This window comes from Mirounga leonina, unplaced genomic scaffold (genome assembly GCF_011800145.1).
Source record: "Mirounga leonina isolate KUSES-001 unplaced genomic scaffold, KU_Mleo_1.0 Mir_173, whole genome shotgun sequence".
Taxonomy (NCBI): Eukaryota; Metazoa; Chordata; class Mammalia; order Carnivora; family Phocidae; genus Mirounga; species Mirounga leonina.
In genome coordinates this window covers 55,047,450-55,065,112 of record NW_023270447.1, presented here as the reverse complement: position 1 = coordinate 55,065,112, position 17,663 = coordinate 55,047,450, and the positions used below count along the sequence as shown (strand labels likewise).

The 17,663-nt window shown below is 36.4% G+C and overlaps 1 protein-coding gene across 1 annotated transcript in view; it reads right to left on the bottom strand.

Annotated features, from left to right (window-relative positions):
- The window catches only part of LOC118019441 (cytosolic carboxypeptidase 6-like), a 273,414-nt gene that overhangs the window by 199,939 nt on the left and 55,812 nt on the right, over positions 1-17,663 (bottom strand). The gene's annotated exons all lie outside the window — the stretch shown is intronic.

Here is a 17,663-nt window from a genome sequence, read left to right as displayed (position 1 = left end):
ATCATGACCCAAGCCAAAACCAAGAGTCAGACACTTAACCAACTGAGTCACCCAGGCACCCCCATGACTGGGCTATTTTAAATAACTTCTCAATGAACATGGGGATGCGTGTATCCCTTCAATTCAGTGTTTTCATTTGCTTGAATAAATACCCAGAAGTGGAAATGCTGGATCATATGCCAGTTCTATTTTTAACTTTTTGAGGCATTTCCATACAGTTTTCCATATGGCTGCACCAATTTATAATCCCACCAATTGTGAAGAAGGTTCTCTTTTCTCTACATCCTCCCCAGTATTTGTTATTTCTTGTCTTTTTTTTATGACAGCCATTCTAACAGATGTGAAAATACATCCCATTGTAGTTTTGATTTGCATTTCCCTGATAATTAGTGAGTTGAGCACCTTTTCATGTCCATGTTGGCCATTTGTATGTCTTGAGAAAAAATGTCTATTCAGATACTCTGCCCATATTTTTTTTTAAGATTTTATTTATTTGTCAGAGAGAGAGAGCAGAAGCAGGGAGAGCGGCAGGCAGAGGGAGAAGCAGGCTTCCCACTGAGCAAGGAGCCCGACGCTCAGTGAGATCATGAGATCTTTCTATGTTTTGTATATTAACTCCTTATCAGATACATGATTTGAAAATATTTTTCCCATTCCATAGGTTGCCTTTTCATTTGGTCAAGGATTTCCTTTGCTGTGCAGAAGCTTTGTGATATATTCCCATTTGTTTATTTTTCCTTTTGTTGCCTTTGTTTTTGCTGTCATTACCAAGATAGATGTCAAGGAGCTATATTTTCTACCAGCAGTTTTATGGGTTCCCATCTTACATTCAAGTCTTTAATTCATTTTGAGTTAATTTTTTGTAAAGCATAATATAGTGATCCAGTATCATTCTTTTTGCATGTGACTGTCCAGTTTTCCCAACACCATTTATTCAAGAGACTATCCTTTTCCCATTATATATTCCTGACTACTTTGTTATATATTAATTGACCATACATGCATGAGTTCATTTCTGAGCCATCTATTATGTTCCATGCGTCTGTGTCCTTTTTATGCCAGTACTATACTGTTTTGATTACTGTTCTTTGTGACACATTTTGCAATCAGGAAGCATGACATCTCAACCTTTGTTCTTTTTTAAGACTGCTTTGGCTATTCAGGGTTTTTTGTGCTTCCATACAAATTTTAGGATTGTTCCATTATTGTGAAAAATGTCACTGGAATTTTGATAGGAATTACATTGAAGCTGTACTTCTTTGGGTAGTACATGTAATTTTAATAAATTAATCTTTCCAATCCATGAGCATGGACTATCTTTCCATTTATTTATGTCTGCTTCAATTTATTTCTTCAATATCTTCTGGTTTCAGTGTTCAGATGTTCCCATCTCCTTGGTTAAATTTATTCTTAAGTATTTTATTCTTTTTGATGTAATTATAAGTGGATCTGTTTTCTTAATTTTTCTTTCTGATATTTCATTATTAGTGCATACAAATGCAACCAATTATGGTATATTGATTTTTTATCCTGCAATACTACCAAATGTATTGATTAGTTATAATACTTTTTTGGTGGAGTCTTTACAGTTTTCTCTATATAATATCATATCTGCAAATAGTGAAAGTTTTACTTCTTCTTTTCCAACTTGGATGCCTTTTTTTTCCCTTGCCAAAGACCTGACTCTTTTTGTCATTCATCTTTTCTATTGTCTTTTTCACTTTTTTATTTGTTCACATATTCATTAATATGTTGTCAATTTCAGTTTCTTGTACACTATTGTGTTTATTGTTTTCTGTACTATTAGGTACATGTATTTTTTTTAATATTTAACTTATTTTTAAGAAGAAATCATCCAACTCAACTAACTCACTTAAATACCTTTGTTCCATAGCATTATGCTACGTGAAATAAGAGTCATAGAAAGACAAACAGTGTATGATTCTATTTACATGAGGTAGTTTAGAGTAGTCAAAATCATGAAGACAGAAAGTATAATGGTGGTTGCCAGGACCTGGAGGAAGGGGAAAATTGGGAGTTACTGTTTAACAGATAGAATTTCAGTCTTATAAGAGGAAAGGAGTTATGGGGATAGATGGTGGTGATGGTTGCACAACAATGTGAATGTACTTAATACCACTGGACCATATACTTAAAAATGATAAAGATAATGAATTTTGCTATATTTATTTCACTGCAATAAAAAAATTTGAAAGTAAAAAATGCCCCTTCTAGGGTCCTACTTTTATCATTTGATAGTGTTGAAAGCTCACAATGATCCACATAAATCTTTTCCTCTATTGGAATATCAAGAAGACAAAAAATAGCAATCAAATCTAAATGTACACCTTAGTCCACAAATTTTATTTCTTTACACAAGCAGAAAACAGCTTAGCATGAATTTCATAATATCATACCTGTGTAATATAGACTGAGTAAATTCAATGCTTGAGTAAAAGAAAAAGTTGTAAAAAATCACTAGTCCAGCAACCAATCAAAAAATGTCACAGCCCAGGGGTGCCTGGGTGGCTCAGTAGTTAAGCGCCTGCCTTCGGCTCAGGTCATGATAACAGGGTCCTGGGATCAAGCCCTGCATCGGGCTCCCTGCTAGGCAGGTAAGCCTGCTTCTCCCTCTCCCACTCCCCCTGCTTGTGTTCCTGCTCTCGCTGTGTCTCTATCAAATAAATAAATAAAATCTTTAAAAAAAAAAAGTCACAGCCCAAATGTGGATTGACTGATGAATGGACAAGGAAGATTTGGTATTATATACAATGGAATATTACTCATCCATAAAAATTAATAAATTTTTGCCATCTGCAATGACGTGGATTGAACTAGAAAATATGCTAAGGGAAATAAGTCAGAGAAAGACAAATACCATATGATTTCACTCATATGTGGAATTTAAGAAACAAAACAAATGACCATAGATGGAAAAAAGAGAGAGAGAGGCAAACCAAGAAACAGACTCTAAACTATAGAGAACAAACTGATAGTTACAAGAAGGGAGGTTGGGGGGGCGGGGAAACAGTTGATGGGGATTAAGAACTGCACTTATTATGATGAGCAATGGGTGTTGTATGGAAGTGTTGAATCACTAAATTGTACCCCTAAAACTAATATACTGTATGTTAACTAACTAGAATTTAAATAAAAATTTTTTTTCAAGATTTTATCCATTTATTTGATAGAGATAGATACAGCGAGAGAGGGAACTGTAGCAGGGGGAGTGGGAGAGGGAAAGGCAGGTCCCCCGCAGAGCGGGGAGCCCAACGCGGGACTCGATCCCAGGACCCTGGGATCATGACCCAAGCCGAAGGCAGACACTTAACAACTGAGTCACCCAGGCACCCCTAAATAATTTTTTTTTTAATTCCACTCTTAGAATCACTTAAAGAATAAAATGGCATCTCTCATCTCAAAAATTTCAAATACGTTATTTTATTCATCCCCTAATTTATTCATCAAACACTTACTGAGAACTGCTAGGTGCCCACCTTTATGCTAGATATTGAGATAAGATAACAAAGATAGTCCTTACCCTTGTAATGAGGAAGACAAGAGTGTAAAAAAAAAATAACAATGCAATATGTTAACTGATACAACAAAGACCTATGCAGATCACTAGAAGGTCACAGATGAAGAAGGGCCTAACTTCACGGTAAAAATGACAGTGTCAGGAAGAACTACATAGAACACTTAAATTTTAGTTGGAAAGTTCACCAGGCAGACAAGCTGAGGAAAGCAATGTGGGCAAAGGGGAAAATATGTACAGTAGCATGGATATAATAAACCATGATATATTTAAGGAATTGCAAATTGTTGGGTATGATTAGAATGTGGGACCTGTGAGGGGAAGAACAGTAGAAAATGAGGTTGGAAATTAGATAAGGGTCAATTCAAGGGTGGTAAGTAGAAGGGAAGTGAAGAACAGCTACCATGTTATGAGTGACTTCTACAACCTACATGCTATGACCCTCATAATAACCTCAAAAGTTGGTATTATCCCCATTTTATTGGTGACAAATATAACGTTCAGAAAAGGAAAGTAAATTTCAGGTCAGGTAGTTAATAAGTAGGTTTGTAATTAAGATGCTTCCTTTTAGCCACTCTTGCAGTATAGAAATCTAAAAGGCTACAGTATGAGTAGAGAACTTAAAGTAGTCCCAGTATTTACCATAGTATAAAGTTCAAGATTGAAAGGCAGGTGCTGAACTTGAAAAATACTTTTGAAATAATGGAGCACCTTCCATGCCATGCTCAGGAACACAGGTTACACTAAAATTGATTAGGTGTCATTAAAGGGTTTACAGACCATAGGAAGATATGCATTTTAGAAAGATGCTTATAGTAGGATGGGATCAAAATTTAAAGCAAGTAGCTTTTATAAGCATTTATCCTTCTAATTACACTTATTTTTAAACTTGCTCCTTAGGATTATTTCTAATAGTTTAGAAAAAATAATTTTCTTAAAAAGTATACCAATCTCTATTTCAGTTAGATTCCAGAAGAACTGTCATTGTTGGGATGATAAACAAATAACAGTTTAGTCCTTAACTAAAACCTACGCATTCTCAGGAGGAACAGGAGCAGAATATCTTAATGCCAGGCAAAGAACAACTTCTGCCCACAAAAAAATAAAATTCATTCCACAAATGAATGGAAGAAATTACGTGTATCTGTGTACAGCTCCTTTGAAATGTTAAAAATCAACCCTACCTGGAAGAGATGGAAATACTTCACTCTCATTCTCTGAAATGCTTTTACAGATCAAGTACTAATTATATTTTGTGTAAAAGCTTCTAAACCTCTTCTTCTTCAGTGACCTCAATTTAGATTACATTAAAGGCATGTAAAAAAAAAAGAAGCTAATATGTTGCTTCATGAAATACAGAAAAGAGAAAGGAAACAACTAGTAATTTCAACATTCATTAATCATCTTAATATTCTAGAGATTATATATAATGTAGAAAATACCAGATGCTATCCCCAAAGAGTTCCCCAGATGATACCCTGTGTAACATGGAGTGTGTGAATTCCATGATCATGATTCCCTTCATTAGGATGACAAATAAAAATAATCTCATGAAGGAGTTAAGATGGCAAACTAGTAAGGGGACCCTGAGCTTGCCTCCTCCCTCAAACATAATTAGATCAACATCAAATCATTTTCAAAATCTAGGAAATCGATCTGAGGATTAAGAAAACAATCTGCACAATTGGAGGGAGAGACTGTGGCAGATGAAAGGTTCAGAGATGTGAATTGGGGGTGGGGAGGCCTACAGTGCAGCAAGAGGGAAGGAGCCCTTCTACAGAGAGAAGTCAGGGAGAGAGGGAAAGAGCGAGAGGAAGAACAGCACATAGGAGTCACACAAGACACACCACTGTGAAGGGTCCCACTGGGAGAGAATACTCCCCTTCCTGGAGTACATTTGGAAGAGGGTATTTTGCCTCTCCAAGGACAAAAAGCCTACTGGGCACCATTGAGCAGCCATTCAACAGCAAAGGACAGAGGCACACACAGAGGGCAGATAACCTGGTTGCAGCTATTTGCTATGCTTCATCATAGACTCCAGGCACCAATGCAGACGTGCAACTGCTTTTCTGGCACAGAACGTCAGGTGCAGTGTTGCCAGGTTCTCCTTCAGGGGAGGGAAGGTGTCCACGCCTTGCTGGATCTCTTAAGATCTGGAGTTTTGAATCCCAGCCCGTGGCCAGAGATAAAACACAGGACAACTGTGGCACCGGGCATGCCAAGAGCCTGGCACAGACAGGTAGGGAGCAGGTTTCTTTGGACAAATTATAGCTGAGAACATCCCTAATCTGGATGGAAGGAATAGGCATTCCAGTCCAAGAGGCACAGAGAGTTCCCTTCAAAATAAAAATTAAAAAAAAGTCAACCCCAAGACATATCATAGTGAAACTTTCAAAATACAAAGATAAACGGAGAATTCTGAAAGCATCTAGGGACTAAAGATCCTTAACCTACAAGGGTAGACACCTACAAGGGTAGCAGCAGATCTGTCCACAGGAACTTGGCAGGCCAGAAGACAATGGCATTATATATTCAACATGATGAATGGGAAAAATATGCAACAAAGAATACTTTATCCAGCAAGGCTGTCATTCAGAATAGGAGAGATAAAGAGTTTCCAAGACAAGAAAAACTAAAAGAATTCGTGAACACTAAACCAGCTCTACAAGACATATTAAAGGGGACCCTCTGAGTGGGAAAGAGACCAAAAGCAACAAAGACTAGAAAGGAACAGAGACAATATACATTAACCCAAAAGCAACAAAGACTAGAAAGGAACAGAAACAATCTACATTAACAGCAACATTACAGGTAATAAAATGGCACTAAATCAATATCTATCAATAATTACTCTGAATGTAAATGGATTAAATGGTCCAATCAAAAGACATAGAGCATCAGAATGGGTAAAAAGAACAATGCCCATCAATATGCTGCTTACAAGAGAATCAATTTAGACCCAAAGACACCTCCAGATTGAAAGTGGGGGGGTGCATAACCATTTATCATGCTAATGGACATGAGCATACAAAAGAAAACTAGAGTAGCCATATTTATATCAAACACACTAAATTTTAAACCAAAGACTGTAATAAGAGATGAAGAAGGTCACTATATCATAATAAATGAGTCTATCCAACAAGAATATTGAACAATTGTAAATATTTATGCCCCCAACTCGGGAGCAGCCAAACGTATAAATCAATTAATAACAAACATAAACTAATTGATAATAATACAGTAACAGTAGGGGGATTTTAACACCCCTCTCACAGCAATGGACTTATCATCTAAGCAGAAAATCAAAAAGGAAAAAATAGCTTTGAATGACACACTGGACCAGATGGACTTCACAAATATATTCAGAGCATTTCATCCTAAAGCAGCAGAATAGACATTGTTTTCGAGTGCACATGGAACAGTCTCCAGAATAGATCACATGCTGGGTCACAAATGAAGACTCAACCAGTACAAAAAGACTGAGATCATACCATGTGTATTTTCAGACCACAATGCTATGAAACTTGAAGTCAACCACAAGAAAAAATTTGGAAAGACCACAAATACATGGAGATTAAAGAATATCCCACTAAAGAATGAATGGATTAACCAGGAAATTAAAGAAGAAATTTAAAAATACAAGGAAGAAAGTGAAAACATGACATTCTAAAACCTCTGGGATACAGCAAAGGCAGTCATAAGAGGGAAGTATTTAGCAATACAGGCCTTCTGAAAGAAGCAAGAAGTCTCAAATACATAACCTAACCTTACACCTAAAGGGGTTGGAAAAAGAAGAGCAAACAAAGACTAAAACCAGCAGAAGAAAGGAAATAATTATGACTAGAGGAGAAATAAATGATACAGAAATTTAAAAAAAAAAGTAGAAAAGATCAATGAAACTAGGAGCTGGCATTTTGAAAGAATTAATAAAAATTATAAACCCCTATTCAGACTTATCAAAAAGAAAAAGGACCCAAATAAATAAAATCATGAATGAAGGAGAGATCACAACCAACACCACAAAAATACAAACAATTATAAAAGAATATTATAAGCAATTATATGCCAACAAATTAGGTAATCTGAAAAAAACAGATAAATTCCTAGAAACATACAAACTACCAAAACTGAAACAGGAAGAAATAGAAAATTTGAACAGACCCACAACCAGCAAAGAAATTGAATCAGTAATCAAAAATCTCCCAACAAACACAAGTCCAGGGCCAATGGCTTCCCACAGGAATTCTCCCAAACATTTAGAGAAGAATTAATACTATCTTCTGAAGTGTTTCCAAAAATTACAAATGGAAGGAAAACTTCCATACTCATTTTATGAGGCCACCATTACCTGGATTCCAAAAACCAAAGACCCCACTAAAAAGGAGAATTACAGACCAATATCCTCGATGAACATGGATGCAAAAATTCTCAACAAGATACTAGCTAATCAAATCCAAACGTACATTAAAAGTCTTATTCACAGGGATCAAGTGGGATTTATTCCTGGGCTTCAGGGTGGTTCAATATTTGCAAATCAATCAACATGATACACCACATTAATAAAAGAAAAGATAAGAACCATATGAGCCTCTCAATAGATGCAGAAAAAGCATTTGACAAAACACAGCATCCATTCTTGATAAAAACACTCAACACAGTAGGGATAGAAGAAACATACCTCAACATCATAAAAGCCATATATGGAAGACCCACAGCTAATATCATCCTCGATGGGGAAAAACTGAGAGCTTTTCCTCTATGGTCAGACACAAGACAGGGATGTCCACTCTCACCATTATATTTAACATAGTACTGGAAGTCTTAGCCACAGCAATCAGACAACAAAAAGAAAATAAAAGGCATCCAAATCGGCAAGGAAGAAGTCAAACTGTTCACTATTTACAGACGACATGACACTCTATGTAGAAAGCCCAAAAGACTCCCCCAAAAAATTGCTAGAACTAATACATGAATTCAGCCAAGTCGCAGGATGTAAAATCAATGTACAGAAATCTGTTGCATTTCTATACATCAATAATGAAGCAGCAGAAAAAGAAATCAAGGAATCGATCCCATTTACAATTGCACCAAAACCCATAAGATACCTAGGAATAAACCTAACCAAAGAGGTAAAAGATCTGAACTCTGAAAACTGTAGAACATTTAATGAAAGAAGTTGAAGAGGACACAAAGAAATGGGAAAACATTTCATCCTCATGGATTGGAAGAACAAACATTGTTAAAAATGTCTATATTACTCAAAGCAATTTCACATTCAATGCAATTCTGATCAAAATGCCACCAGCATTTTTCACAGAACTAGAAAAAAACAATCCTAAAATTTGTATGGAATCAGAAAAGACCCCACCCAAATAGTCAAAGTAATGTTGAAAAAGAAAAGCAAAGCTGGAGGCATCAAGATTTCAGACTTCAAGCTGTATTACAAAGCTGTAGTGATCAAGACAGTATGGTACTGGCACAAAAACAGACACATAGATCAGTGGAACACAAGAGAGGACTCAGAAATGGACCCACAACTTTATGGTAAATTAATCTTCAACAAAGCAGGAAAGAATATCCAATGAGAAAAGGACAGTCTCTTCAACAAATGGTAGTGGGAAAACTGGACAGCAAAATGGAGAAGAACAAAACTGGACCACTTTCTTACACCACACAAAAATAAATTCAAAATGGATGAAAGACCAAATGTGAAACAGGAAACCATCAAAATCTTAGAGGAGAACACAGGCAACAACCTCTTTAACCTCCGCTGCAGCAACTTCTTACTAGACACATCACCAGAGCCAAAGGAAACAAAAGCAAAAATGAACTATTGGGACCTCACCAAGATAAAAAGCTTATGCACAGCAAAGGAAACAATCAACAAAACTAAAAGGCAACCTACAGAATTGGAGAAGATATTTGCAAATGACATATCAGATAAAGAGCTAGTATCCAGAATCTATAAAGAATTCATCAAAATCAACACCCCAAAAATAAATAATCCATTTAATAAATAGGCAGAAGACATGAAGACATTTCTCCAAAGAAGACATAAAAATGTCTAATAGACACATGAAAAGATGCTCAATATCACTCACCATCAGGGATATACAAATCAAAACCACAATGAGATACCACCTCACACCACCAGGAATGGCTAAAATTAACAACTCAGAAAACAATAGATGTTGGCAAGGATTTAGAGAAAGGGGAACCCTTTTGTACTGTTGGTGGGAATGCAAACTGGTACAGCCACACTGGAAAACAGTATGGAGTTTCCTCAAAAAGTTAAAAATAGAACTACCGTAGGATCCAGCAATTGCACTAGGTATTTATCCAAAGGATACGAAAATGCTGAATCAAAGGGGCACATGCACCCCAATGTTTATAGCAGCACTATCAACTATAGCCAAATTATGTAAAGAGCCCAAGTATCAACTGACTGATGAATGAATAAAGAAGATGTGATATATATTTACAATGGAATATTACTCGGCTATCAAAAAGAATGAAATCTTGCCATTTGCAACAATGTGGATGGAACTACAGAGCATTATGCTAAGCAAAAAAAAGTCAAAGAAAGACAAATACCCTATGATTTCATTCATATGTGGAATTTAAGAAACAAAACAGATGAACATAGGGGAAGGGAAGGAAAAATAAGATAAAAACAGAGGGAAGCAAACCATAAGAGACTCAACTACCAAAAACTGAGGGTTGCTGGAGGGGAGGAGAGCGGGGGGATGCACTAAATATATGATGGGCATTAAGGATGGCACTTGCTGGGATGAGCACTGGGTATGATAGGTAAGTGATGAATCACTAAATTTTCCTCCTGGAACAAATAGTACGTTACATGTTAACTAAAAAAAAAGAATCTCATACTCATTTTGCTCTGACTTCCCAATAGACTAATTTTATGATATCTTGTCATAATTTTCTCCTTTACTAGAGTAGTATAAAAAAGCTCCCAATTCTAGTAACTGCAACTCTCATCAGGATGAATAAACTACTTTTTGTAAATGTGTGACACATTTGAAAAATGGACTCTAGGGGCATGATTGCATGAACTGCTTCACGTTCAATTACCTCTGAGATAGCCCAGGTCATCAGTGTGAAATTGTCTTAGGGAATCTTCTATTTTACCTAACCTTCCATTACATGAAATCTAATGTAATAAAATAAATTAATCATTTATTACTTCAGTAAGTATACAGTGATATCTTACTATGTTCCAGGTAGTATGCTAGATACCATGGTAAGTAAAAACAAATAGCTTTTAACTCATGGAACTCATAATCTAGTGGATCATACTCACTTTTAGAAACAAAGATTTTTAAAATATAATAATTTATATCTATTACATGAATATTTGTGAACCACCTTAAAATCGGAATTTTAGAGTTAATGGAGATCCTAAAAGATATTCCAATATTACTCCCTATTCTGACAAAAGAAGATAATTCTCAGAGAGATGAATTAACTAAATCAAAGTCATAAAAGTGGTTACTGGTTGAAACAAGATTAAAACCCAGACTTCCTGACCATCTAGTCAGTACTCATTGAATCAAATCATGATACCTCCCTTCTCCTGCTCATCCACCAAAGTGACTGCTTATCTTCTGGTTTCATCTTCCCACTACAAGCTTCTCTGAATTAAGACCATAAAACTGAACATATGCACACCTCTTAAGCTAATGAGTGCTGGGCTTTCTCACAAATATAAGTGTAGACCACACTATAACAAGTACCAAAAAATATTTTATTAGAAACTTGAACTGCTTATTTATTTAACATAAAATATGGAAGACAAAGGAGGATCCAGTTTCCAATATAGCTTCTTCCCATCGTGTCATTAAGACTGCAGTCATCTAATAAAGCCATGTGGCACAGGGACAATAGGTGCCCACTAGCTATCATTATATCTGCTCATGCTCCTACTCCAGAGTCTAGGGATTGAACAGGGAACATCAGAGAAGTAAAACCCTATTCTTTTTCTGGGTCTCAGCATTAATGTGGTATTTTGCAACTACCTGAACTGTTCTGGTATTCCTAAATCACCAAGCTCCCAACAAAACAACTTATCATCTTCATTCAGCTCTAGTTTCAGTGGAATAAAGTATTCCACATAGGCCCACCTCAAAACCAAATTCAAAGCTAAAGGCTTCTCTTTGTGTTGAATATGTACTGCAATATCTGAGACGTCTGAAAATAACTCTGATTCAGCATTCTGGATGTTGTACTTTATTCTTCCATCAATTACAAAGAAAAAAACAAAAGGTTACAAAGAAATGCCTGACTGCCAATGCATATTTGGTACATAACTAAACCTGGCAATTTGACCATCTACTCCAGGAAATGGCAGAAATTCAATGTAGACTTTATTGGTCACCTAGGTAAAAAGTACATAATTTTTTTTAGATTAAATCTCCCTAATTCCCCCCCCAAAAAACTGTTTTTAAGAATGCAGTGGAATGAATGGAAAAAAGACAGTCTCTTCAACAAATGGTGTTGGGAAAACTGGATAGCCACATGCAGAGGAATGAAACTGGACCATTTCCTTACACCACACACAAAAATAGACTCCAAATGGTTGAAAGACCTCAATGTGAGACAGGAGTCCATCAAAATCCTAAAGGAGAACATAGGCAGCAACCTCTTCGACCTCAGCCGCAGCAACTTCTTCCTAGAAACATCGCCACAGGCAAGGGAAGCAAGGGCAAAAATGAACTACTGGGACTTCATCAAGATAAAAAGCTTTTGCACAACAAAAGAAACAGTCAACAAAACCAAAAGACAACCGACAGAATCGGAGAAGATATTTGCAAATGACATATCAAATAAAGGGCTAGTATCCAAAATCTATAAAGAACTCATCAAACTCAACACCCAAAGAACAAAGAATCCAATCAAGAAATGGGCAGAAGACATGAACAGACATTTGTCCAATGAAGATATCCAAATGGCCAACAGACACATGAAAAAGTGCTCAACATCGCTTGGCATCAGGGAAATCCAAATCAAAACCTCAATGAGATACCACCTCACACCAGTCAGAATGGCTAAAATTAACAAGTCAGGAAATGACAGATGTTGGCAGGGATGCGGAGAAAGGGGAACCCTCCTACACTGTTGGTGGGAATGCAAGCTGGTGCAGCCACTCTGGAAAACAGTATGGAGGTTCCTCAAAAAGTTGAAAATAGAGCTACCATAGGATCCAGCAATTGCACTACTGGGTATTTACCCCAAAGATACAAAAGTAGAGATCCGAAGGGGTACGTGCACCCCGATGTTTATAGCAGCAATGTCCACAATAGCCAAACTGTGGAAAGAGCCAAGATGTCCATCGACAGATGAATGGATAAAGAAGATGTGGTATATATATACAATGGAATATTATGCAGCCATCAAAAGGAATGAGATCTTGCCATTTGCAACAACGTAGATGGAACTGGAGGGCATTATGCTGAGCAAAATAAGTCAATCAGAGAAAGACATGTATCATATGACCTCACTGATATGAGGAATTCTTAATCTCAGGAAACAAACTGAGGGTTGCTGGAGTGGGGGGAGGGGTGGGAGGGATGGGCTGACTGGGTGAGAGACACTGGGGAGGGTATGTGCTCTGGTAAGCGCTGTGAATTGTGCAAGACTGTTGAATCTCAGATCTGTACCTATGAAACAAATAATGCAATATATGTTAAGAAAAAAAAGAAGAAGATAGCAGGAGGGGAAAAATGAAGGGGGGAAATCGGAGGGGTAGACAAACCATGAGAGACGATGGACTCTGAAAAACAAACTGAGGGTTCTAGAGGGGAGGGGGGAGGTTGGGTTAGCCTGGTGATGGGTATTGAGGAGGGCACGTTCTGCATGGAGCACTGGGTGTTATGCACAAACAATGAATCATGGAACACTACATCTAAAACTAATGATGTAATGTATGGGGATTAACATAACAAAAAAAATTTAAAAAAAAAAGAATGCAGTGGAATGATAACTAACAATGGAATGGGAAGCTCAGTACAGTTAAGTATAATAAGTACAGCCTTTTGTTTCTCATGCAAAATTAACTACAAAAGAAACTTCGAATTAAAGAAAGAAGACTCACTTTAAGGGTCTAAAGAACATTTACATCATTTTCTACATTAAAACTTAATCTCTTCTTGGTTCAAGTGGGATCCTGCCAGGATCTAGGATTCTTCCTTCCCAGCCTGTGATCCTATCCTTGGGAATCTACACTACAAATGAGATACCATCTATGCATAATGTAATGGTTAGACTGGGAACATAGGTTTTGAATTAAGACAGACCTGGATTTATGTCCTTCATCTGCCATTTACTAACTGCATGTTCTTGAGCAGGTTACCTAATCTTACTGAGCTTCAGATACTTGTCTGTAAAATAGAAATAATAATACCAACTCCATAGGGTTGCTAAGAGTATTAAATAATATAATGTATATGGAAGGTTTAACACAATACCAAAGACACTATAAATGTTCAAGAAATTTAGCCATAAGTAAGAGCAGTAGAAGAAGGAATAATAGTGGTAATAGTAGTGATTTTTGCTAAGATTTTATCTCTAAGACCAATTTTCTAGATGGCTAATTATAAACATTGATGTCAGGAGTGTAATGAACTTGGAGTTCAACAATGCTTTCCCTCTATGCTTTATTAAATTAAAATTATAAGTTATTTATTAAACAATTCTTATAGAAATTTTCCATTTCAATACTATTTGAAGTAGAGATAATAAGTTATCTATTATACTTTAAAAGAATATATTATGTTATGATAAATTAATAAGATACTCTTCATTTCTTCAATATAGAATCAGATTTCAAAATTGATGTTCAAATTCAGGGAAAAAAACGTTCTGGAAAAAAATTCTAATATTCAAAATGGTTATGACTGACTATTGGCAAAAATGATTTAGATCCAACTGTTCTTTCTCACAAATTAATGTGGGACATTTGTCTTTGTTTTTATTTATAATTTAAAAGAAAAGCGTAAACAATGGAGTATGTATAAAACATTTTATTATAAAAAATAAATAATTATGTAATTATTGATGAGGTATTAGAGCAAAAGTTTTGGACCCAGACAACCTGAATTCAAAACCCAGCTGAGTACTTACTGTGTGCATGTCATTGGGCAAGTTATTTAACCAATCTATACTCTCATTATTGCAATTTCTACATTTTCAGACTAAGAAAATCCAACTCCATGGAAAGAACAGCTGCCTCCTATCAATTATCTTCAATCCCATGCTCTCTAGGTAAGCAACTGCATGTATGTAACATATGTGTATGTGGCACAGACCATTCTATACTGCTATTGAGAATTTGAATTAACTTCAGTGTGACCCAGGACAGAGATGCTTCATCTTACTTATACTCCTTCTTGTCTTCTCATCAAAGAAGGCCATCCAGGCCTTGATTTTTAGTTACAGGAAAGCCAGGAAGCTAAGAAGATTCATGAGTAGAAAGATCACATCCATTTTATGACACAAGACTATAGGGCAAGCCAGCCCCAGGATCCATTTCATATAACTTCATTATGAAAATCTTTCTCCTATGTATATGTATTGAATGATATGTTCTGAAAAATCCAGGCAGGAAAATAAAAATCAAAATATGCTCAAAATAATAACTTTGATCTCCACTCCGAGTCTCCTTTTCTAGGGTCCAATGAGCCACTGGGTTACCAAGTCACCTATTATACAAATATTAATGTAAATATCGAAAGTTATACATATCCTATGATAACTATAATGTCAATGCCCAATCTTTCCAATAAAAATATACTGGCAAATTGCAAAGCAGTCATGAGATGACAAAAAAGGTCAGTATAACAAAGAATCTGGGTCTGCTTCTCTGACAGCTTATTTAGTAACTGATCAATCCTACAAGGCTGAAAAAGTAACAACCTATATAGGTTCCCTCTATTCCTGGATGTAGTTTTCCTTTCTTTTTTTTTTTTTCAAGTTTTTATTTAAATTCCAGTTAGTTAACATACAGTATAATATTAGTTTCAGATATAGAATTTAGTGACTCATCACTTACATACACCAGTTGCTCTTCACAACAAGTGCCCTACTTAATACTCATCACCAATTTAACCCAACCCCCCCACCCACCACCCCTCCAGTAACCCTCAGTGTGTTCTCTATAGCTAAGAGTCTGCTTTCTGGTTTGCCCCTCTTTTTCCTTTTTTCCCCTATGTTTATCTGTTTTGTTTCTTAAATCACTTCTTACTAGATATATCTCCTGAGGCAAGGGAAACAAAAACAAAAATAAACAATTGGGACTTAATCAAGATAAAAAGCTTCTGCACAGGGGAGCCTGGGTGGCTCAGTCATTAAGCGTCTGCCTTCGGCTCAGGTCATGATCCCAGGATCCTGGGATCGTGCCCCGTATCGGGCTCCCCGCTCAACGGGAAGCCTGCTTCTCCCTCTCCCACTGCCCCCTGCTTGTGTTCCCTCTCTCACTGTCTCTCTCTCTGTCAAATAAATAAATAAAATCTTTAAAAAAAAAAGCTTCTGCACAGCAAACGAAACTATCAACAAAACTATAAGGCAGTGGGGGCACCAGGGTGATTAGTCGGTTGAGCCTCCGACTTGATTTTGGCTCAGGTCGTAATCTTGGGGTCGTGGGATCGAGCCCCCACATCCAGCTCCAAGCTTGGCAGGAAGTTAGTTTGGGACTCTCTCCCTCTCCTTCTGCCACTCCTCTCTCTCTCTCCCAAATAAATAAATCTTTTAAAAAAAACACTAAAAGGCAACCTTCTGAATGAGAGAAGATATTTGCAAAGACATATCTGATAAAGGGTTAATATCCAAAATATATAAAAAACTTTTAAAACTCAACACCCAAAAAGCAATTAGTCCTGGATGTAGTCTTCTTTAAAATTTTTTTTCAATAGAGGGCGCATGGGTGGCTCAGATGGTTAAGCATCTGCCTTCAGCTGGGGTCATGATCCCGGGGTCCTGGGGATCGAGTCCTGCATCAGGCTCCCTGCTCCTTGGTGATCCTGCTTCTCCCTCTGCCTCTCTCTCTCTCTGTTTCTCATGAATAAATAAATTAAAAATCTTTAAAAAATTTTTTCAATATAGAAGCTACACATGCTCACTAAAGGCAATTTGGAAAGCAGAGAAAGAAAACTGAACCAAAGACCTACTAGTCCATTACAAATACTATTAGTACTTTCAATATATTCCTTTCCCATTTTTTAAATTCTAAGCAAAGAGTTATATTTTTACATAATTTTTACTATTCTACATAAACAAAATTGTATCCTATTTCTGTCTCTACCATAGCATGAGCATATTTCACATTAACCCAAAGTCTTTAAAATTGAAAATTTAAACAAATGCATAAAACTCAGGCAAGTTCTAGTTTTCTTAACTATCCTGCTATTCTGATTCCCTGCTATAAATGATGCTGCAGAAACTCAAAACAATGCACAGAGACAGCAAAACATGTTAATTAAAAATGTACATACTAGTGGCAAAATTTCAGGGCTCAAACCCCAACATCGCCCCTTACAATTGCAATAGTGAGAAAATTTTTTAAGCTTTCTGCTCCTCAGTTTCCTTCATTTTAAGTGAGAATGAGGGGGCGCCTGGGTGGCTCAGTCAGTTAAGCGTCTGCCTTCGGCTCAGGTCATGATACCAGGGTCCTGGGATCGAGCCCCGCATTGGGCTTCCACTCAGTAAGTATTAGCTGTTATCATAATTTCATAATATTCCCTCCTGCCTCCTTCCACTTCCAACTTTTACTTATTCTGGATTATTTCCTTTAAAGTAAATTCTCAAAAGTGTAATTACTGAGCCAATGGGTATAAACAATTTTAAGATTCTTGATAGAATTGCCAAATTGCTCTCTAAAAGAGACTATACAACTAATTTATACTACAATAAGAAATACATGAAACTATCTTAACTAACCTAAGCACTGACTTTTATTTCATTTTTCTTAGCTCCATAAGGTAAAAATTATACCAGTTTTGGTTTAAATTACATTTCTTCTATTACAAACAAGGCAGAGTATTTTACCACACTGCAAACTACTTATATTTATTCTTTTAAGGATTGTTGGGTGTAGACTTTTCAAGAATCTTTCAAG